Raw genomic sequence first — 22,775 nt, forward strand, 5'->3', positions numbered from 1 at the left:
TCTCTTCTATCACTGGGACTCACTCTCTCATCCTTTGTCTCATGTTTGGCACCAGCTTGCCTTGCAGGCAGCTCTGGGGGGCATCTGTTGCCTAGCTGAGTAAATTTCTGACTCGCTTTGCCTGTGATGCCACACGTGACAGACAGATGAGTCTGCCTGGCACCCTTACTCCTCTGAACAACCTCTGCAATCTCTTGGTTGATACCAGAGGGTGATTGTCTCGGCACCCCTTGTCCTTGCCTGCCCATAGGTGAAGTAGCAGGGCAAAGACGATCCAGGACCAGGGCTGAATTTGTTGTTTCCGCTTTTTCTTGAAGAACAGATTTAGAGCTTCCTCTATGGGGCTCGAAGCCCTCGGATTTGGAGTCCACTTCCAAAGTTGGGTTATTTGAGGGGGGACAGTAGAAATAGGTCAAGGACTGGGATGCAGCATCTTCCAATTTAAACGCCTGTATGGATTCAAGGACCCTGCAGGGAAGGCCCCACTCCATTCTCATACGAAAGCTTTTAATATGGGTTTCCATCATCTGTTGTGCACTGGAATCAATGAAGCAAAGCTCCTGGAAGGTATTCAGGGAGGAGTCCCCACCCACTGAAGGTGGCAAACTCCTCTGTGTTATTTGGGTGCGGGATTTGTCAGAAAGCAGCAATGTCTGCTTGCTGGCATGCCATGAACTGCGCACCGTCCCAGGGAGCCGAGCCTCACTGATTTCCTCAAACTTCTTGCTCAAATGTGCTTTCAGGACATTTTCAAGTTGTTTCTGATCTAGACTTTCCTCCAAGGCCCTTGAATTTTTCCCTGACAGACTTGCCACGTGACTATTTAGGTCTTTCTCAGAGTCATATGCCGGATCCTTATCTGAAGAGCTCTCTGGGTCACTCAACAGATGAGCTTTTGGGCCGTTCTCTGGGCCATGCCCCTGATCCTTCCCCATCTCCTTCTCTACCTGAAGCAGTTCTGAACCCCTCTCATGGAAGCTTTTGGACTGGCTCAATCCAACATTTAGATCTTTGTTCACCGAGATCCGTGAGAGTCCACGATTGCTCTCTGCCTTAGCTATCTCTGAGAAATCTCTTGGAGGCATCATCAGTGACAGACACTCACAGATCCTGCGGGGCAGGCCCCACCGGTGTTGGATGAGCCTCTTTCGAAGGTGATGTTCCAGTTTCTTCCTCAGCTCATCACTGAGAGGAAACTCTACGGGAAGGATGGAGATGGAGGCATGGGCCTGGGAGGCCTGATGGTAAGGAAAGTTGGGAGCTGAAGAACAAAATTCTTCCTGAGATCTTTGGACTACAGAGGGGGAACCCCACAAACTTTCCTGTTGCTTCTGCAACACTTTCCATTCCAGCTGTTGAATTTCAGATGAGGTGAGAGACTCTGATTCATCCTGGGGTCTATGGTGACACACTCCACAGATCCTTATCTGGGGTAGAGGACCAGATGGTAGGATTGGGAGTGGGGATTTAAGGTGGGCCTGGGACTTGACCTGAGTGAGAGGTAGGGGCTGGGATTGGGGCAGGGTTTGAGGCAAGGGTTGGGGCTGGATCTCAGGCAAGGATGGAGGTGGGCGCTGGAGAGGTACTGGGGATTCTTGGCCCATGGAGGCATTTGAGATGGTATTGAAAAGGAAGATTGTGGTGCAGCCACTTGAGTCATGGATAGCAGAGGGCAAGGACTCGCTGTGCAGAGATGGGAGACCCCAGAAGAGCTGCATACATTTTTCCTGTAAATGGTCCTCCCAGATTTTAGGATATGGGGGCTGCTCATGCATGTGCAGCTCCTTTGGTTTGCCTGCACTGCTCCAAAAAGGAAGGGAGAATGCTGAGTCACACTCATCAGCATTTGACTCTAGCATTTTCCCCGAAGGATTTAGTTGGTAGTCTGGCCTAAGCTTTTTTGGAAAAGAACCCTTCTCCTTCTCCTTTTCCTTCCACATCAGGAAATCCCTCCTCTTTCGGACTTGTCTCTCCAGGAGTGCCAGGACATGAGGGCTGAGAAATGAGAGGTTACCAGGCTCTATAAGGTTAGCTGTAGGGTGTCTCTCCAGAGAGGACTCTGAAGAATGGAGGGCAAGAAACTCTCGATTAAAATCACATGGTGCCAAGGTGGAAGGTGCTAAGAACAAGTCTTTGGCAGAAGCTTGCCACCAGGATAATTCTGAAATTGACAGGCTTGAATGGTCAGTGCCTCTGACTGTTGGGACATAAGTGGACAACCCACCAGGGCTATCTGGAGATGAGTTCTCTGGAACAGACTTCAATAAGATGGAAACCGATTTAGATTGAGTCACAGTTAAAGGGTGGTCTGTCGGTGGTGAGACAGACGGCCTTGGTGGTGTGTGATGACAAGCCAGTGAATCAGTGGGATTGATTATCTGGGACAAATTTGGTAAGGGGTTAATATCTTGGGAAAGGGTGCGGTCAAGAGAGAAGATCGTATTCAGAGACAGAGTGGCCTCTGGTTGGAGAATAGGACCCGTTGCCTGGGTGTCATGTGGTGGCAGAGGGGGAAGGGCAAGGGGTTGGGGTGGGGAATGGTCTGCTGGGAATTTGGACTCCAAGGGAGGAAAAGGCTCTGGTGGCATAGAGTGACCCGGTGGTGAGGGTGAAAGAAAGTCAGCTAAGGGTGTCATTGGGTTAGGTGAGAGGACGGAGGGGGGCGGTGGGGAAGGGTCAGGTGGAGGGGATGGTGTTAGGTCTCCTGGAGGGACTTCTGAGAAGGCAGAGGACAGAGTGAATGATGACTCAGTCCCAGAAGCTGTGGAAGCCAGAGAGGACACAGAGGCGGTATCATCTTCCAGGTCCTCCAGGAGCCGATTGATCTCAGCAGTTGTGCTATTACACACCTCACAGGAGGGGTCTGGGCATAATAGTTGACGAAAGCGGGTGGTATCGAGAGGCCGGCCTAGGGGCCTGCGGGAGACAGGAAGTAGAAAACTGTAGCCCGGACCAGAACAAGGAAAGGAGGACCTGCTGGCCTGTCAGGGGAGGGGCCACCTGAAGCCTGCTGCCCCTTCACAATGCCCCACGTCTATGACTTCACCATACACTCAGCAGCCCTCACCCCAAGGCCTTCATTCACATACCCGTTCCTATGGCAAACCCCTCCCATGACTACTGCAGGCTGTACTGAATCCCTGGAATTGCAGAGAACATGTCAAAGAGGGATCAGGAAAGAAAAGACTAGTCACCTTTTCAGAATAGAAATTAGCCTCCTTTTCTCCTCTGTTTCCCTCTGGTAATTTCTCCAACCTGGGAAACCAGAAGAGTGAATTACATGTAATAAAGGCAGAAGCATAGGTGTTACACAGGAGTCCCTTTAGGGGAGACCCTTGGGATATTAACGGGCTGTTAACTCTGAAAGCCCCAAGAACCAGTAGATGTGGTCAAACGGTCAATGATAATATTAATAAGGTTCACATGTGTTTGTTGCTTCATTTATAAAGTACTGTCACATACATTATCCCATGGGATGTTCAAAACCACCATGTGAGGAACATAGGTCAATGGTTACCTCGAGGAGTCTGATCATCCAGGAAGTCAACGTAGTTTCTACAAGGTCAGGAGACAGAAGTTCTGACTCTTGACGTCTCCCACGGCCACCCACTGGGCAACACCCATTGTCCAGGCCCATCACTGCTTCATGCCCAGAGCTGGGCAGAGCAGGAATCTGAGAAATGTCTCGGGTTCTGACTACCTTCCCATGAGCCTTTCCTCTGAGGCCTCTATCTTCTGAGAGGGACTCTATCTAGCGACTGACATCCTCAGAGACCATGGACCTGGGACCTCATGGAGAGGACAGGAAGGGTCACCCTTGGAGAGCTCAGGTGGGAAAGGTGGAACCTTACCACTTGATGTTCCACCTCTTCTTCTCCTCTTGGCTCTGCCCTGACGCTGAGAACAAAAAGAAAAGAATGAGGAGCGAGGACTTAGTTGGCTTGCTCCTCTCTCTAGGAAACTCAGATATTCATCCAAGATTAATGTCACTCTCCATTTTTATTACTAGCACTTTGTGTTCTTTCCCTTTCTGAATTTCTAAAGGTGATAAGATACTTTCAATTTTTCCTTCTTTGAAAAACTCGAAGGAGGATTTTTGGCTAGAGTCCACACTTGATATTCTCAGTCAGAAGTCCTCTGCTCAAGGAAGGCATAGACTCTGAGGCCCACAGTCACATCTGTGCTTCCTCAGATAGGACCCTGTATCCTGGGACAGAGCTCACACTCCAGTGTCTGCTCAGAGGCTCAGCCCTGCTCTCCTGATCTGCCCAATACAAAGGACAGTTTGGTCGAATGACGCCCGACATGGGAACGTGACTCATGATCCAGTGTTGGGAACAGTGTTCTCCTACACAGATCCCAAACTCTCTAAATAACCTAATGCAGGGCCGTGAAATCAGTGATGGGATTTTATCCAGGAATCCTCCACCACACCCAGATGGTCTGTGAGTTTTAAATGGGAAACAGTCCCAGCTGAACCCCTAGTCCTGCCTGGCCTATTCCCCTAGAAGGATGATGTTCTATCCTCTATTCAGACTTGCCATCTTAGGAGTCTCTCTGGACCAACTCATTTAAAAATGTGGGACTAGAAATGGAAACAACAATAAAAAATCCCTGTTGGTGGCTTGCCCAGGGATCCTTACCTTTTGGTAGATTTTGGTTTTCCAGAAGGTTGGTAAAGATGGAATCCCCACCAGGAAGCACAGGAACAGAAGAAGCAACCACAACCCACACACGATGGTGAGGTTGTGGTCACTATCTAAGAATGTTGAGCAGATGCTCAACAACAACTCAATATGGCTATTCAGAAATGAGAGAACATTCCATTGACTGAACTCCATTTTCTGAATCGCAAGGCTGCCTGAGGCAACTGAGCTCTGAGAGTGTCCACACTTGCCTATAATCCCAGGCCTGCATCACAGAGCACTGAAGAGTCACAAAGGGTTTCAGAGGGTGGGGGAGGGGACATGAAGAGGGTGTGCCCATGGCCCCTTCCCCCCACCAGCCCAGCTGATCTCTCCATCCATCCTGGGCCCTCCAGGTCCCTCTGCCCTACCCTGCCATCCTATTTTCCAACTCTGTCCGTTCATCATATCATACAATTACATTAATGGAATTTTCTGCCTGTTCCACCTGTACTCCAGATATTACCTGGGCCCCCTTGACTGTTTGGAGAGCTTGACTTTGGTTTCACCAATTCCACTGCCTCGAAAGTCTGAAATGCTCCCTGGAATTTTTGCTAGTACCCAGACATTTACACTCAGAATCATATATGTCCTCAAATCCATCTTTCCTTTAAATGTTTTTGCCTTGCATGAACCCTGATATAGAACTTAAAGTTCTTTACTCATTTGGTTTTGTGAATGTTGAATAACAAATTTTAGTTTTTTGCTTCAGTCAGCCTTTACCGTCTTCAGCCAGTGGGGCTGACTCAAATAATTGAAATGAATAATTCATTATTCAACATTCACAAGACTAAAATCAGTATGGGCATACCTCACTTAATGAAAGGGACATGTTTTGAGAAATGCATCATTAGGCACTTTCACTGTTGTGTGAACATCACACAGTGTACTTACACAAACCTAAGTGGTAGAGCCTACTACACACCCAGGCTATGTGGTGCTACCCGTATGGGACCACTGTCATATATGTGGTCCATTAGTGACCGAAACATCGTTAATATTGTTACATGGTGCGTGACTGTGGTGGATGACAATGACAAAATGGAGTACCATTTTCAAGGCTTCTAAAATGGAGCTGGGAGGCCATTAAGGAAGTGGGGCTTATGCTTGTACACCACATCCACCACCAGATGTTAACTGAACTTTTGAGCTTTACCTGACAGCAGAGGTCACATCTTCAAGTGTTTCCTCATTCCAAGAAGGGGCAGTCTGCCTAGGACCAACTATGTTCTGGCAAGTCAGCTCACCCCATGCCAGAACCAGTCATTAACTGTTCACTGTAGACCTTTGTAAGCCTGTGTCCTTTCCTTTTATATACCCCTGCCTCCTTTGTCTTCCTAGAAGCACATTTGAGCTTCTACTCGAATCTACATCTCCTGAATTGCAATTCTTGAGACCCCAAATAAACTTTTTGGTTCTTTTGCAGTTTATGCCTCTTATTTGCTGACTTTATGTGGTGACAGAAGTGGGATCCCTAGCTACTGACCTTCAATTCTGGTGCCACTTCACAGACACAAGCAAGGTGCCTGCAAAGAATCTTTTGTGCTCTGTCGTCTCCTCCTGGTGGCTCTGGTTCCTGGTGGTAAGTCCTCCTGGGCCTGGACCTCCCATTTTTGGTAGAGGTCCAGACTCTTTATGTAGGCGTCCTTTGATAGTGGTTCTGGCCATCCTTCCATTGTCAGCTTTGTTAGAAACTTCTGTTTCTTTCACTCCTTTTTTGGGCCTTTGATCCTTTGGTAAGTTCATACAAATGAGAAATCCATTTTCTAAGAGGACCACCAAAGAACAGCCCCACTCTCGGACTCCTGCTGGTTTTGTCTTTAAAGAATACAGACCTTCTACATGTAGATTTCTGTCCCACTGGGCTCAGATTACTCAGGGTGATTTAAGGCTTCACTGGCCTAAATGGGGCTCCTTTGAAATTCCTAAATTGGTTTATCTGTGCACTCAATTGGAAAAAGCCTATCAAACCAAACAAATAAAATGGGAAACTTTTTAAAATTGGTATCTTGAGGCCTCTAAATGAAACACTGAAAAGGACACTTCCTTGCAAGCCATAACAATGTCATAACTAAGAATTTCAAATGATTAAATGTAAATGCCATCGATAAAAGAATATTAACTCCTCCTGTATTTGTCAGGGTTCTCTGGAGAACCAAGGAGATTATCTATATATATATAATATATATTAATATTGATATATAATAGAATATATAATCCATTGTATCTATATTTAAATTCATTTATTTAGTTCTATAAATTACATATATACACATAAAATTTATATATAAAAGAAACTTTGGCCTCGCCCCTAACTGCCTAAAAGAATTTAAGACAGAAGGCCTGTTCCAGGAAGGAGCTGTCAACGTAGGGAACTCTAGATGTGGTAGAGAAGAAGGTACCTAGCCGGGCCCATTTTACACAAGTTCTCTCTCATTTGTTTAGAGATGGCCCAGCAAACATTTGGTTTTCTGTCTCCTTGTGAATTGGCTTCCTCCTCTTTGAAGTCCCAAAACATGACCCCCAACCCCGCGACTTTGTAAAATATCTAAACCCTAACCATAGACCTGGCAGACACGCTGTAGACTGAGCAGCAGCATGAAGACCAGGGTCAACCTGATGACATTGTGGGTGGGACTACTGGCTGTTTGTCCACATCCTTGTCCTGGGTGCCCAGGAAGGCAGTCACCCAGCAACTTGCAGTGAGGTGTGGCGTGTGACTATGTTTCAGCCAATGCAATGGGAGTGGAAGTGGTGTGTGCCATTTCCAGGTTGGAACTTTTGAAAGCAGGTGTGTCTTCTCCGTGTTCCTTCTTTCTCCTTGTGCAGATTGGTTGCAGACAATGATACAGGCATCAGGAATGGCAGAGCCAAGAGACGGGAATTCATGGGTGACTGACACACCCTGTGGAAGAGAACCACCTGCCCAACACGAAACCCACCTTGGCCTGTAAGGTAATCACACATAAATTTCTACTCTCTGGTTATTCTTTTTCGGGATCTGCTTGTTATTTTCTTAACTATTATGGAAATATTTCAAATATGCAGAAGAGTACATAGTATGACCTCTATCTCCGGCCCCAATACCCAGAAAGAACAGACGTTAAATTCTGCCCTATTTTGCATTCATTTGCTGGGGCTGCCATGACAAAATACCACACGTAGGGTGGCTTAAACAATAGAAATTTATTTTATCACGGTTCTGGAGGCTGAAGTTCAAGATCAAGGCGTTGGCCGGTATAGTCTCTTCTGAGGCCTCTCTCCCCGGCCGCTTCTCCCTGTGTCCTCACACGGTCTTCCCTCTGTGTGTGTCTGAGTTCTAATCTTCTCTTCTTACGTGACTATCAGTCACATTGGATTGGAGCCTACCCATGTGACCTCACTTTACCTTAATTACCTCTTTAGAGGCCCTCTCTCCAAATACAGCCCTATTTTTAGGTCCTGGAGTTAGGACTTCAACATATGAATTTTCAGGGACATGATTCAGCCCACAACGATATGTCTGTTTTTAAGAAGCAAAATGTTGCCGTCACACCTAAAATTCACATTTCCATCCCGTTCTCCTCCCTCCCTCATCATAGGTATCAATATCCTAAAATTAATTACATTCTTTATGATTCCAAGAATATCCATGTGCATGGCTCCATTAACAAAAGATTACATTTTTATGCAGAGTCAAGACATACATGTGTATGTCTCCGTTAACAAATTCTTACATTGTTATGCACTTAAAAAATGTACAGGAACAGCATCACACTGCACATGTCCTTCTTTGATTGGCTTTGGGCTATAAATGGGGAAGGAAAAACAGCAGCCGAGGGTAAGAGAATAAATAAACGGCTTATGCATAAAAACCCAAAAGGACAGATTTCCAAGAGCATCCAGGTTGGTGACCACGTGCAGGTTCTGGGAGAGTGGTTACCTGGAGAGGGCGTGGAAGCTCAGTGCCCTTTCCCCATGTCTTGCCCTATGCGTCTGTTCCATCGAGCTATTCCCGAGTCATATCCTTTTCTAATAAACAGGTAATCTAGTAAGTAAGAGGTTTCTCTGAGTTCTGTGAGCCACCCTAGCAAATTCGTCGAACCGGAGTAGAGAGTCTTGGGAACCTCCTACTGACAGCCAGTTGCTCAGAAGCATAGGCGACAACCTAGACTTGCTGTTGGCACCTGCAGTGGGGGCAGTCTTGGGGACTGAACCCTTAACCTGTGGGGTGTGATGCTGTCTCTGGGTACATAGTGTCAGAATCGAGTTGAGTTGTAGGACACCCAGCTGGTGTCCCAAGAATTGCTTGTTGGTGGGGGGGACTCCCCCGACCCACAACCCCACACACATTGGAATTGGTACCAGAACCTAGGAACAAACTGTGAAAGATAAGCATCTTAGCTTGGGTTCCCATAACAAAATGCCATAGCGTGGGTGACTTAAACAACAGAAATTTATTTTCTCACCATTCTGGGGGCTGGAAGCCTGAGAGCAGGATGCCAGCATGGTCAGGTTCTGGCGAGGGCTCTCTCCTCAGCTTGCATAAGGTCCCCTTCTCACTGAGTCCTCAGATGGTGGGGTGTGTGTATGCGTGTGAAGAAACAGAAAGAGAGATCTCTTCCACTTCTGATGAGGCCGCAGTCCTATCTGATTTAGGTTCCACCATTATGACTTCATTTTCACCATAATTACTTCCTAAAGACCTTGTGTCTGGACATGGTCACAAGGGGGGGTCAGGGCTTCCATATATGAATGGTGGGGAGAGAGAATTCAGTCCATAGCAATAAATAAAGAGCAAATAAATAGAAACAAAGGTTTGGCATTTCTCTTTCTCATTTCCTTTCTTCCTGACTTTACTGTCTTGCTCTTTGTCTAGCTTCTTGAACAAGTAGCTCATTGGTTTCTAATTTTTCTTTTTAGATACGTATGTTGAAGGTATCTTTCTTCTAAGTATTGTTTAATTCCATCCACCAGATTTTGTCATGTAGTGCTTTCAGCTATAAATATTTCCTGAGTTCCATATGAGATCCCTTTCAATGCAAGGTTCTATAAGTTCCCAGCCATTATTATTATTTTCTCATCTGTCGCTCCTTTTACAAGTATGTAATGTTCCTCCTTGTCACCATGTTGGTTTTGTCTGGAGCTTTACCTCCAAATTTCTATAGATATGCTTTTTTATTGACAGGTAAAGGACAAAATGAGGAAATATTTTTGCTATATATAAGCATGGTATCTGTCTACACTCCTGGGACAGTGTAGACTTCTAATCTGTCACTTATCCACCTTTGTGAAAAGGAATTCTAATATTGGCTCACTGAAGTCATTTTGGTCAACAGCACAGGAAATTGGTAATATGTATGTGTGGGGACCTGGAAATGGCCACCCCAAGATATGTCTCTTTGGCATCAGGATTATTTGAGGCTGATTGCTTTTGAGAAACTGGGACAGGGAAGGAGGAATGGAACTTGCCCTTTGTTAGGGCACATTTACATTTGTAAGGTAAATCTCTATCTGTAAAAGTTGCCTCCCTCCCTGTACCAGGAAGAAGAAAGGAGATGACCTTCTCTCTAAAAACTCTTAATCAATACCAAAGGCAAGGACTTAAATCTGCATTTTATTGTGCTAGTCTGGTAACCTCCTGTAACTGACTTTCCTCCCCCTCCCAACGTTGGCATTTCTTAAGGATTAAGCATCTTTCCTTAGGCTAGGAACTGATTGCTGAGCTCACCTGTGACCGCCCAGCTCCAGACAATCGACTTGAGTCCTGCTATGCCCACTGAGATAGCAGACCCACTACCTGCTGTGTCCATCAAGTGCCGACAGGGCAATCTTGTGACTATTGTGGGAGGGACATTTCAATCACATGTGAAACACCCCATTTGGCGGTATATAACCACTATGTGCACCCCACTTCTTTGGTGCCCTTTCTTCCTTCGGGAAGAAAGGCACCGGGCCACGGTTCCTCATAAAGCTTTGTTTAATTTTCTCTTGCTTTTCTGTCTCATGTGAATTTAATTCGTTCTCCAGCCAGACGAACCCACATTTGGGAAGAGGAAATGTCTTCCTCCCCTACATATGTTTTCATCAGTCAGATAGTCCATGTTGTGCTGTATTCACAACAAACTCCTAAGTCTCAGCTAAAAATAACCAAGGTTTATTTCTCGAACATGCTCCATGTCATCAGGAGCTGGCTCTGTATTATCCTTGCTCAGTCTGGAGGATTGAGTAGATGGCAGCTAAAAGATGCTCGATCCAACTTCTTGCACAACTGCCAGGCAGGAAAAACACACTCCTACTGTTTGCCAAAGGTTTGTCTGGAAGAGACAGCCTCATTTTTGCTCAAGTTTCATTTGCCAAAGGCTCACAAAGTCACATTTGACTTTAAGGGGCCAAGAAGATACATCCCTTCTGTGTGCCAGAGAAGAGCCGACAATATTTGGTGAACGGCAGTAATAATAACTATACACTGTGCTCTATTGTGTCTTCCAAAGCTTATTTTTGCTTTTTGTTTGTTGATTTTTTCAAAAATTCCCTTCAGTTATGTGAGTTACCGTAAATCCTTCTAGTCAATTTCTTTAATAAGAAAACTGAAGTTAGCCAGAGTCAGCTTCTTTTGCTTAAAAAAAAAACATGGTCTAACGCATTAGACTTTGCGTTATAAATGTTACTGAGCAGCTTAGGAAAATGAACTTCAGTTTACACCTTGGGCTGGTCTTCAAGAAAGGGTACACACCGACTTTTGAAGGATAAGGTTTTAATAGGAAAAGAAGCAGTGCATGGCATGAGCCAATATTTAGATCCGAATAATTATTGGTGACTGCAGCATGTCAGGCAGGGAGCCAGCTGTTTTTGCATATGCTCTCTAAGTCAATTTTAATTCTTTATAAGAACAATATGAGGTGACTCTTACTATTCATCACTTATATATGCAGAAACTGAGGGTCAGGGAGGTGAAATGACCTGTGCAAAAGTCACTTAAATAGCAAATGATGGCTTTGTTTCAAGTCCATCATCTGATCAGGCAGAGGTGAAAGAGAAGAATGCAATGTGTGTTTTTGGGTAGTGGGTACTGTTCGGTTTGGCAGGACTGTGGGATACATGAAAGGCGGAGGGGCCCTTGAGTGCTAAGGCAGAGAGTTGGAGTCTATCAGGTAGGCAGTGAGAGGAAGGTTTCCGCATCAGAGAGGGCACTGGTGGAGCCATGCCTCAGAAACATTGATCTGCTATTGTCCTCTACGATGAAGAGAAATGAGGCACGCTGGAGGCCTGGAGACCAGTTGGAGGAGCATTGTAAAAGCTCACATAGGCCTGAATGGGCATGGGTGTTGGCAATGGAAAAAGAAAAAAGTATTCTATCGAGTCTCCAGACGCCCAGGAAATTGCTGAACGAAGTCTGAGTTCTCCCTATGTAGATAGCTCATACTTTTCATTATAGATTTCTCAAGAACTTGCTCCCAGGAAAAACCCTGGATGGAGAACAAAACAGGTAAGTGCCCAAGTGAGAAATCTACAAAGCTCCTCTCCCCCAAAATCACCTCTTCCCCATCTGGCATGTCTGGTTCTGGCATGTCTTGCAGGTGGTCAGTCATGTCCATCACCTGGTTTCGGTGTGTGCGACACCTGTATCTGGTGTATCCGGCAGGTGTTTCTCACAAGACTTGTAGGTGGTTCAGACGTGTCCAGAAGGTGGTTCTCGCGTGTCGGGCACCTGGTTACAGTGTGCCTGGCATGTGGTTCAGGATTCTCCATCTAGTGGTTCAGGCTGGTCTAACAGGTGGTTCAGGTGTGTCCAGCCGCTGTTTCAGCTGTTTCTGGAACCTGGTTCTGGCCTGTGCTGGACCTGTTTCTGGTGTATCCATCATATGGATCTGGCATGTCCAGCACAGTGTTTGGGCGTGTTCAGCAGGTGGCTTCAGCGTACTGGGCGCCTGGTTCCATCGTATCTGACCGTTGGTTCCGTGGTGTCTGGCAGGTAGTTCCTGTGTGTCTGGCATATGGTTCCAGTATGTTCTGAAGGTGGTTCCGGCGTGTCCGACTGGTGGCTACCATGTGTCCGGAACCTGATTCCTTTGTGTGTGGTTGGTGCGTTCAGTGTGTCCAGGTGTTGGTTCCGGCGTGTTTGACAGTTGGTTCCCGCATGCCTGGCGGGGGATTCCAGGCTGTCTGGCAGGTTGCTCTGGCCTTTTCTGGAAATTGGTTCTGGCGTATCCAGGACCTGGTTCCGGTTTATCCAGCAGGTGATTTTGGCATGTCCGGCAGGTTGTGCTGGCGTGTTAGGCTGGTGGTTCCGGCTTGTCTGGCAGGTGTTTGTGGCATGGCCAGCACCTGGTTCTGGCGTATTCGGGAGGTGGTTTCAGTGTATCTGGCACATGGTCTCGGCATATCCAACAGGTGGTTGCGAAGTGTGTGACAGGTGGTTCCTGTGTGTCTGGCATGTGGTTCTGGTACGTTCGGAAGATGGTTCCAGCATGTCCTTTGGGTGCTTCTGACATGTCTGCAAGGTGGTTCTGGCGTGTCAGTGTCATGGTTCCAGTGTGTCCGGTGGGTGGTTCCAGGTGGTTCTGGCGTGTCTGGTGGGTGCTTCTGGTGTGTATGGCGGGTCATTCAGGCATGTCTGTATGGTGGTTCCAGAGTGTGCGGCAGGTGCTTCTGGCATGTCTGTTGGCTTTTTGCGGCTTCTAAGGGGCCTGGTTCCAGTGTATCCGGCAGGTGATTTTGGCTTGTCCAGAAGGTGGTTCCAGCGAGTGAAGCAGGTGGTTCAGGCGTGTCCAGCAGGTGGTTCATGTCTGTCAGTGATGTGGTTCCGGCATTTCCAGCACATGGTTCTGGCACTCTGAGAGATGGTTCTTTCATGCCCGTCATGTGATTCTGGAGTGTCCATCAAGTGGTTCTTGTGTATCCGGCAGGTGATTTTGGCGTTTGAGTCAGATGGTTCTGGTGTGTCCTGCAGGTGCTTCTGGCACGTTTTGGACCTGATTCTCACATCTGCGATGGGTGGTTCCACCGTTTCCAGATGATGCTTCTGAAGTGTTCAACAGTTGGTTCCAGCATTTAAGGCAGGTGGGTCACACAAGTCCCGCCCGAATCATTTGGCTGAGGCACGAATGATTGTCCTTCCACATGCTTAGGAGGAGAGAGACAATAGGATTTTAACCAACCACTCTTTGGAAGTTAAGAAAAACTCGCTTTCCACAGTGCTCTTACAGCATACTGGCAACCTCTCATGCCGCCCTTGTGCATGGGTGGAGAGAGTGTTCACAAAGAAGCTATGGAAGAAAGGCCAAGTTTGCTCAGCAGAGTCCTACATTGCCCTAAAATTGCAAGGCACAAAACACTGCCTCCAACCCTCAAGGGGAGATGAGCAATAATCCATCTTGCTTCCAGCTCTTTAGGAAGCTGAGAAAGAACTCACTTGCCACACTGTTCTTATAGTGTACCTTGAACATCTCATACAAAGGCACCTGAAATGCTGTTTATTTGGAGCCCTTAACTCATTGCTTTAGAACTTCTGCTTTTGGGGCATTTCCATCTTGCCAACCCGGCTCAGACAAAATGCCTACATCTTCTCCTTAAGCAAGGAGGCTGAGGCCCGAATGATTGTGCATCCACATGCTTAGGAGGAGAGAGACAATAGGCTTTTAACCAACCGCTTTTGTGCACTGGAGGAGAGAGTGTCAGAAAGCACCTATGGAAGAAAGGCCCCTTTGCTCTCAGCCGTGCCCTACATTGCTCTAGAGGTGGAAGGCACAAAGCACTGCCTCCATCCCTCAAGGGGAGACAAGACACAAACCATCTTGCTTCCAGCTCTTTAGGAAGCTGAGAAAGAAGTCGCTTTCCACAGTGCTCTTATAGCATATTGGGAACCTCTCATACACAGGCAGCTGAACGCCATTTCCTCCCAGCCCTTAACTCGCTGCTTTAGAACTTCTGCTTCTGCCACATTTCCCTCTTGCCAACCCGGCTCAGGGGTAATGGCTACATCTTCCCCTTAAGCAAGGGGGCCAAGGCCCGAATGATTGTGATTCCACAAGCTTAGGAGGATAGAGACAAGAGGCTTTTAACCAACTGTCCTTGTGCATTCGTGGAGAGAGTGTCAGAAAGCCCCTATGTCAGAAAGGCCCATTTGCTCTCAACCATGCCCTATATTGCTCGAGAGGTGGATGGCACAAAGCACTGCCTCCATCCCTCAAGTGGAGACAAGCCACAAACTGTCTTGCTTCCAGCTCTTTAGGAAGCTGAGAAAGAACTCACCTGCTGGATATGCTTGAACCAGGCACCTTAGAGGCTGGAAAAACCCGACAGGCATGCCGAAAGCACCCGCCGAACACTCTGGAACCACCACACAGACATCCCATAATGACCCAGCAGACTCACCGGAAGCACCCACCGGACACACCAGATCCACCTGGAACCACCCACTGGACACACTGGAAACATGAGTCTGACACACCAGAACCAACTTCCAGACATGCTGGAAGCACCTAACGGACAGGCCGGAACCATCTTCTGAACCTACCAGAACCACATGCCACACACTTTGGAACCACCTGTTGGATATCCCAGAACCAAGTACCAGATACACTGAAACCACCTCCCAAATATGCCAGAACCAGGTGCCAGACACGCCACAAACACCTGCCACACAAGCTGGAACCACCATCCTAACACGCCAGAACAACCGGCTGGATACGCCAAAATCACCTGCCAGATACACCGGAACCAGGTCCTGGATACGCCAGTACCAATTTCTGGAAAAGGCTGGAAAATCTGCCAGACACGCCAGAATCACCCACCGGACATGTGGGAACTAATTGCAAGACAGGCCGGAACCAAAGCCAGGACACTCTGAAAGCATCAACCGGACAGGATGGAATCAGGTCCCAGACACACTGTTGCAACCTGCTGAACATGCCGGAACCACCTTTCGAATGTACCAGAACCATATGCCAGACACACAGGAACCACCTGCCAGACACCATGGAACCAACTGTGAGATACACCGGAACCAGGCTCCCAGTATGCTGAAGCCACCTACCGAATATGCCAGAACCATGTGCCAGACACGCTGGAACCATGTGACGGATACACCAGAAACAGGTCCAGCACAGGCCAGAACCAGGTGCCGGACACGCCTGAAACAGCTGCTGGACACACCTGAAACACCTGCTAGACCAGCTTGAAACACTTGACAGACAGTCTGGAACCACATGCTGGGCACACCAGAATCAGGTGCCCGACATGCCAGAACCACCTGCTGGACACGCCTGAAGCACCTGCCAGTCTTGTGAGAACCACCTGCCAAGAACTCCAGAAACAGGTGTTGTACACGCCAAAACCAGGTGCTGGACATGAATGAACCACCTTAAAGAAATGCCAGAACCAAGTCCCAGACACGAGTGAGTCACCTGCAAGACATGCCAGAACCAGGTGCCTGACATGCTGGAACCACCTGCCGCTCACGTCGAAATCACCTGCCGGATACGCCGGAACCATGTGCTGCACAGGCGGGAATCACGTACCAGACATGCCGGGACCACCTGTTGGATATGCCAGAACCAGGTGCCTGATTCACTGAAACTACCTGCCGGGCACACAAGAACCAGGTGTCAGACAGGCCTCGACAACCGACAGGGCACGTTGAAATCACCTGCATGATACCCCGTAACCACGTGCCAGAGATAATGGGACCACCTGCCGGACACACCAGAGCCACCTCTCAGATATGCCAGAACCACATGTTGGACACGCCGGAACCATCTCCCGGACAGACCTGAACCACCTGCTGGACACGCCAAAATCACCTGCCTGATACGCTGGAACCAGGCACCTTGGGTGCTGGAAAAACCTGGTAGACATGCCGTAACCACCCGCCACACACTCTGGAACCACCACACAGACATGCCAGAACGACCCGCCAGACACACTGGAAGCACCCACCAGACAAGCCAGAACCACCTGGAACCAAATGACGGACATGCTGGGACCATGACTCTGACACGCCAGAACCAACTCCCGCACATGCCTGAAGCACCCAACGGTCACGCCTGAGCCATCTTCTGAACGTACTAGAACCACATGCTAGATACTTCGGAACCACCTGCCAGACACTTCGGAACCACCTGTTGGATGTGCCGCACCCAGGTACCAGATACTCTGAAACCACCTGCCGTATACGCCAGAATCAGGTGCCAGACATGCCACAAACACCTGCCACGGAGGCCGGAACCATCAGCGTAACACGTTGGAACAACCTGCTGGACACGCCAAAATCTCCTGCCGGATACACCAGAACCAGGTCCTGGGTACACCAGAAGCAATTTCTGGAAAAGGCGGGAACAACCTGCTGGACACACCGGAATCACCCCTGGACATGCGGGAACCAACGGCCAGACATGCTGGAACCAACACCTGGACACTCTGAAAGTACCAACCGCACACGATGGAATCAGGTCCTGGACACATGGTAGCCGCCAGACGGACATGCTGGAACCACATTCAGAGCGTACCAGAACCACATGCCAGACACGCAGGAACCACCTGCCAGAAACCATGGAACCCACTGTCAGATACGCCAGAACCAGGCACCCAGTACGCTGAAGCCACCTGCCGAATATGCCAGAACCATGTGCCAGCCACGCTGGAACCATGTGATGGATACACCAGAAACAGGTACAGCAGAGGCCAGAACCAGGTGCCTGAAATGCCAGAACCACCTGCTTGACACAGCTGAACCACCTGTCAGTCTTGTGAGAACCACTTGCCGGATACACCAGACGCAGGTGTCGCACATGCCAAAACCAGGTGCCAGACACATCTGAACCACCTGCCAGTCTTGTGAGTACCACCTGCCAGATACACCAGACACAGGTGTCGCACATGCCAAAACCAGGTGCCGACATGACGGAACCACCTGCAAAACATGCCAGAACCAGGTGCTGGACATGCTGGAACCACCTGCTGGAGACGTCGAAATCCCCTGCCGGATACACCGGAACCACATGTCACATGTGCTGGAATCGCCTACCAGACATGCCGGGACCACCTGTTGGATACGCCGGAACCAGGTGCCTGATTCACTGAAACTACCTGCCGGACACGCCAGAATCAGGTGTCGGACACGCATGGAAAACACACAGGATATGTCGAAATCACCTGCATGATATCCCATAACAATGTGCCAGAAAATAGAGTACCTAGGATGTGTGAAATCCTATTGAGGCATATTCATATAATGCATTTATTATCATCTTTCTCGCTTTTTCTGTTTTATTGTTATAATTTTTTTTTTTTGAGGAAGATTAGCCCTGACTAACATCTACCACCAATCCTCCTCTTTTTGCTGAGGAAGACTGGCCCTGTGCTAACATCCATGCCGACCTTCCTCTACATTATATGTGGGACTCCTGCCACAAAATGGCTTGATGAATGGTGCATAGGTCTGCACCCAGGATCTGAACCGGCAAACTCCAGGCCACTGAAGGAGAACACGCAAACCTAACCACTGTGCCACCAGGCCGGCCCCAAGCTTTCTGTTTTTTTAAAGCAATTTCAATTCTTGCATTTGTTTCACCAGCAGTGGTATCATCATCTTGGACAGTTTCCTCCAGAGTCACAGTATCTAAAATTTGGAGCATTTCTGTTGCTTGTTTGGATAAGTGATGTCAGAATGTCTAGTAAATCTTCCCTAGGAGAACTGTCTAAAAGACGTCTCAATTTAGCAACTGCGGGGACATGTATATTCAACATTTCAATCAATAGTAGTTCATTTTTGTAGAACTCTTCTGATAATTCTCCCAGCTTCTCTTTAGTTTTACAGGTGTTGAAAAATCCCTCAAGTCCACTTTAACGACAGGATATGACTTCTCTTTTAAATCTGTACCATCTGCAAACAGCACAGGCGTGTGGTCAACAAAAGTGAGTGGGAATTGGGCTGGGTACTGCCCACAATCTGAACCATCAGTGCCGCGGCCCCAATCCTGTGCAGTGGTGGCAGATCCTGAGTATTGCTGGCCAGGTAGGTCATGCTGGGGGTGAGACTTAGGATGGTGCTCTGCAGCTCTCGAGCAGGCAGCTCCACACCAGCTGCCAGTTGCCAGTCCAGTCCACACTGGGTGCACATGGGGGGGCTTGGAAGCAGGAAGCCATCTGGGTGAGCAGCAGCAGGAAGTGGCTGAAGGAAAATTATGGGAAGATGAAGGGAGAAAATGTATAATAAATAAAGCTTGCCTTGTTATGCAGATAAATCTCTCAGTTAAAAAAATTCTCTAGGGGTTGGCCTGGTGGTTCACTGGTTAAGTGCGCACGTTCCACTTCGGTGGCCTGGGGTTTGCCGGTTCTGATCCCAGGTGCAGACATGGCACTACTTGGCACGCCAGGCTGTGGCAGGTGTCCCACATATAAAGCAGAGGAAGATGGGCGTGGATGCTAGCTCAGGGCCAGTCTTCCTCAGCAAAAAGAGGAGGATTGGCAGCAGTTAGCTCAGGGCTAATCTTCCTAAAAAAAAAAAAAAAAAAAATTCTGTAGGGGCTGGCCTGGTGGCACACGGGTTAAATTCACACATTCTGCTTTGATGGCCTGGGGTTCACCAGTTCAGATCCCAGGTGCGGACCTACACAACACTTATCGAGCCATGCTGTGGCAGGCATCCCACGTATAAAGTAGAGGACGATGAGCATGGATGTTAGCTCAGGGCCTATCTTTTTAAGCAAAAAGAGGAGGGTTGGTGGGGAATGTTAGCTCAGGGCTAATCTTCCTCAAAAAAAAAATTCTCTAAGACTCATTCTGTTTCTGGTGCAGATGCTTTTACTAATGGAAATTTCCTTTAGAAACATAAATTTCCTTTCCAAAGAGGAAGTCTATCCTTCATTTAAAGCAGTCAAGGTGGAGATCAAGAGTTTTTCCTGCATCTGCTGGCTCTCGATTGCTTTTGGCTCCAAATAATTTGTATGTCAAAGTACCATACTTTGGGCATCTTCAGCATTCCTTCAAGAAGAAACAACTTGTTCTTGGAAGTCTCTGTCTCCTCCCCAACCCAGATGCACTCAAGCTGTTAGGGGCCAACAGCAAACAGGGTTCTGCCTCAAGAAGCTTTGGGGAAGCCTCTTCACCCTCAAAGGCCTGAGACACACGAGAGGGATAGATCACTGCAGGTTCTTCAGCCATTGAAAATAATATAAACAGTTCCATTCTCATAAATTTAACAACTTGAAAACAAGGAACAACTTACCAAAAATTTCAAACTAACAAAACTCAACCAAGATGATAGTATTTTCCTCAATCGGGCGCTGCTAGCCAAGCTTTTTGCCACAAAACTCAAGACTTGGATTCATGCGACACACCTGAAGAAAGCACAAACTCTGGGGGGAACTGCACATCATTTGGTGACTTAAAAATAAAGATTTCTCCAAATGGAAGCAGACAGTATCTGATGCGAAGGTTTCCAAGGTGTCTGGACCAGGTCTGTTGGAAGTTTGTCTGCCAAACCTTTGAGGATGACATGACACTTCACATCATCTCCAATGCCTATGATCTTGATAACATGCAAACTTTAGGTCAAAAGTGCCAGAGAGTTCTCCTTCCTCTCACTCCGTGTTCCTCAAATGTGGCCACGATAGGTTTCCAATCTGTGTGTTTTTCCTCCAACATGGGACATGACTCCCAGAGAAGGTCCTTCCTGGCATCGAGGGATGAGAGGCTACTGAAACTGGAAAAATCTGACTGCAGATCAACAATGCTTTCAGAGAAAGATCACAATCAAAATGGGGACATGTGAAAGTTAATAAACGGAAACGTAGTTGAAATAGTGTTGGAAGGCTAATAGAGGGAGTTCTCATGCCCTATGTCAAAAGCGCAGTGCAACAGGAAGAATAAAGACTTTCTCTTCCTGACCAGTCAGAAACTAAGCCAAGGAGAGACTGTCACAACTCTGCCGATGAAAAGCCACTGCCCTCAAGACTGTGTCCAATAGCCCCCCAATTTTCCCCACTCTGAGATAAAAGAGCTTCTCCTCTCTTTCTTGCTGGGTGCTCCTGCATAGCTTGCCATGGTTTCACACTCCAAATGGCTATTCTTTGCTAATCCCAGGTAAACCAATTTTCGCCAGAGAAATAACTGGCTGTCTATTTGTTTAAGGTCAAGACTTGTTAATAAGCCAGAGATGTAGAGAAAACATTTGATAAAATCGAACTCCTGTTTGTCATAAAATTTTCTAGCAAGTTTGAAATAGATGGAAATTACTTTCACTTGTTGAAGGTCATCTACAGAAAATGCACAGTTGACTTCATGCTTAACAGGGAAAGACTAAAGGATTCTCCCCATAATAAGGAACAAGGAAAGGAATACCACTTTCACTATTCTTATTCAATAAAATACTGAAGCTTCTGGCAATAACAGAAGTAAAGGAAATAAAAGCCATAGAGTTTAGAAAGGAAAAATATAACCATTCTTAGTTTCATTGTTGTCTGTGTAAAAAAGTCTGGGAATCTACAAAAAAAAAAAATCAGAACTAATACATGAGTACAAAAAGTTCACCAAGTACAAGATCAACACACAAAAGACCATTTTATTTCTACAACTAATGATGAACCTGCAGATGATAAACTTGAAAATGCTGTATCATTTAAAACCACTCCGAAGAACATGAAACATTCAGGCATATATTCAGGAACATGTGTACAGGATCTGATGCTGAAAATTATAAAATACCGATTACGGTAATTAAAGAAGATGCAAATAAATTGAGAGACTTACTATTGTCAAAGACAAATGCAACAGACATTAGTTAAAGTGGTGAAAGCAGATTTTATTCAGTAACGGCTCACAGAAGCTGAGCTGCGCTCAGATTTGTACGCAGGTGAATTTAGAATTTTAAAGGGAATGAAGGAGCAGGGTTCAGGGGCTCAGTGGAGTCAAAGAAGTAAAAAAGTACAAAGGTTGGTCAGTGTAACTGTGATTAGACCCTCTGTGTTCGTTACTTTGCAGTTATCAAAGTTAGGATTCTATCCTCACTCAGAAGTTGAGAGAAAGAGTCTCTATCTGTCTTAATGATCGTATTTCAAAGGAGTGGCTCTTAGGTCCTTTAGAGAATTGTGAGAGATACATATCGACAGTTGTAAGCCCTCTTTAGTAAATACTCTAAGAAGGGGGATCAGAGGCCTATAATTGGGTGTTGACTAAAATAAATAGCAAATTTTTCTGTCAGCTTTGAGCTCTCAGGAAGGCATTTTAATGGTGGGCTGGAGTCATTCCGGTTACACAGCCTTATGCTGCTAGAAGCCACGCCAGAGTTTGGTTGAGTCTCCTCCTGGTGTGGGGGTTTGGAAGGAGTTGTTATGTGCTGAGAATTCTGCAGTCCTCACCATGCTACTGGATAGAATAAAGAGTACAGGTCTCAATTATCCCCAAATTGATCTATAGGTCTAATATTATTCTAATAAAAATTCCACCACAGTTTGTAGACAGAGACACCTTTTTCTAAAATTTATATAGAAAGGCACATAGCTGGGAGTAGCTAAAACAATCGTGACAGGAAGAATAATGTGGCAGTAAACACTTTAACAATATTTAGTATTGCCTTGTAGATAGTGTAATCACAGCATCGTCATTTTCATTGTAGGACAGCTACATAAATCAATGGAACAGAGTAGAGAATCCAGAAATGGGCCACAGAGTTATACCCTAGTGATCTCTGACACCAAGAGTGAACCTTAATGTAAATTATGGACTTTGAGTGATAATGGTGTGCCTATGTATGTTCATCAATTGTGAGAAGTATACTACTCTGACGAGAGATATTGACAACAGAAAGGTTATGCATATGTGGGGGCAGGGACTATATGAGAACACTGTATATTTCATTAAATTTTGCTGTAAACGTAAAACTGCTCTAAAAAGTAACATCCATTTATTTTTTAATAGGCAATACAAGAATACCTTGTGGTGAAAAACTAGTCATTATTTTAGCTGTGATGGATACACAAACTTGCACTTCTGATAAAATTGTACAGAACTAAATACACAGGAACAAATTAGTACAAGTAAAACTGAAGAAATCTGAATAAGATAGTGGATTGTATCAATGCCAACAAGCTGGCTGTGGTATCGTCCTAT

The 22,775-nt window shown here is 46.7% G+C and overlaps 1 long non-coding RNA gene across 1 annotated transcript in view; it reads left to right on the top strand.

Annotated features, from left to right (window-relative positions):
* LOC139044820 (uncharacterized) overlaps nucleotides 1-22,775 on the top strand; it is a 107,408-nt gene that overhangs the window by 79,113 nt on the left and 5,520 nt on the right. Inside the window, exons 2-3 of the long non-coding RNA XR_011502087.1 lie at nucleotides 6,112-6,267; nucleotides 7,515-7,640. This is a non-coding gene — a long non-coding RNA (uncharacterized lncRNA). The remainder of the gene's footprint in view (nucleotides 1-6,111; nucleotides 6,268-7,514; nucleotides 7,641-22,775) is intronic.

Source organism: Equus asinus, chromosome 3 (genome assembly GCF_041296235.1).
Source record: "Equus asinus isolate D_3611 breed Donkey chromosome 3, EquAss-T2T_v2, whole genome shotgun sequence".
NCBI lineage: Eukaryota > Metazoa > Chordata > Mammalia > Perissodactyla > Equidae > Equus > Equus asinus.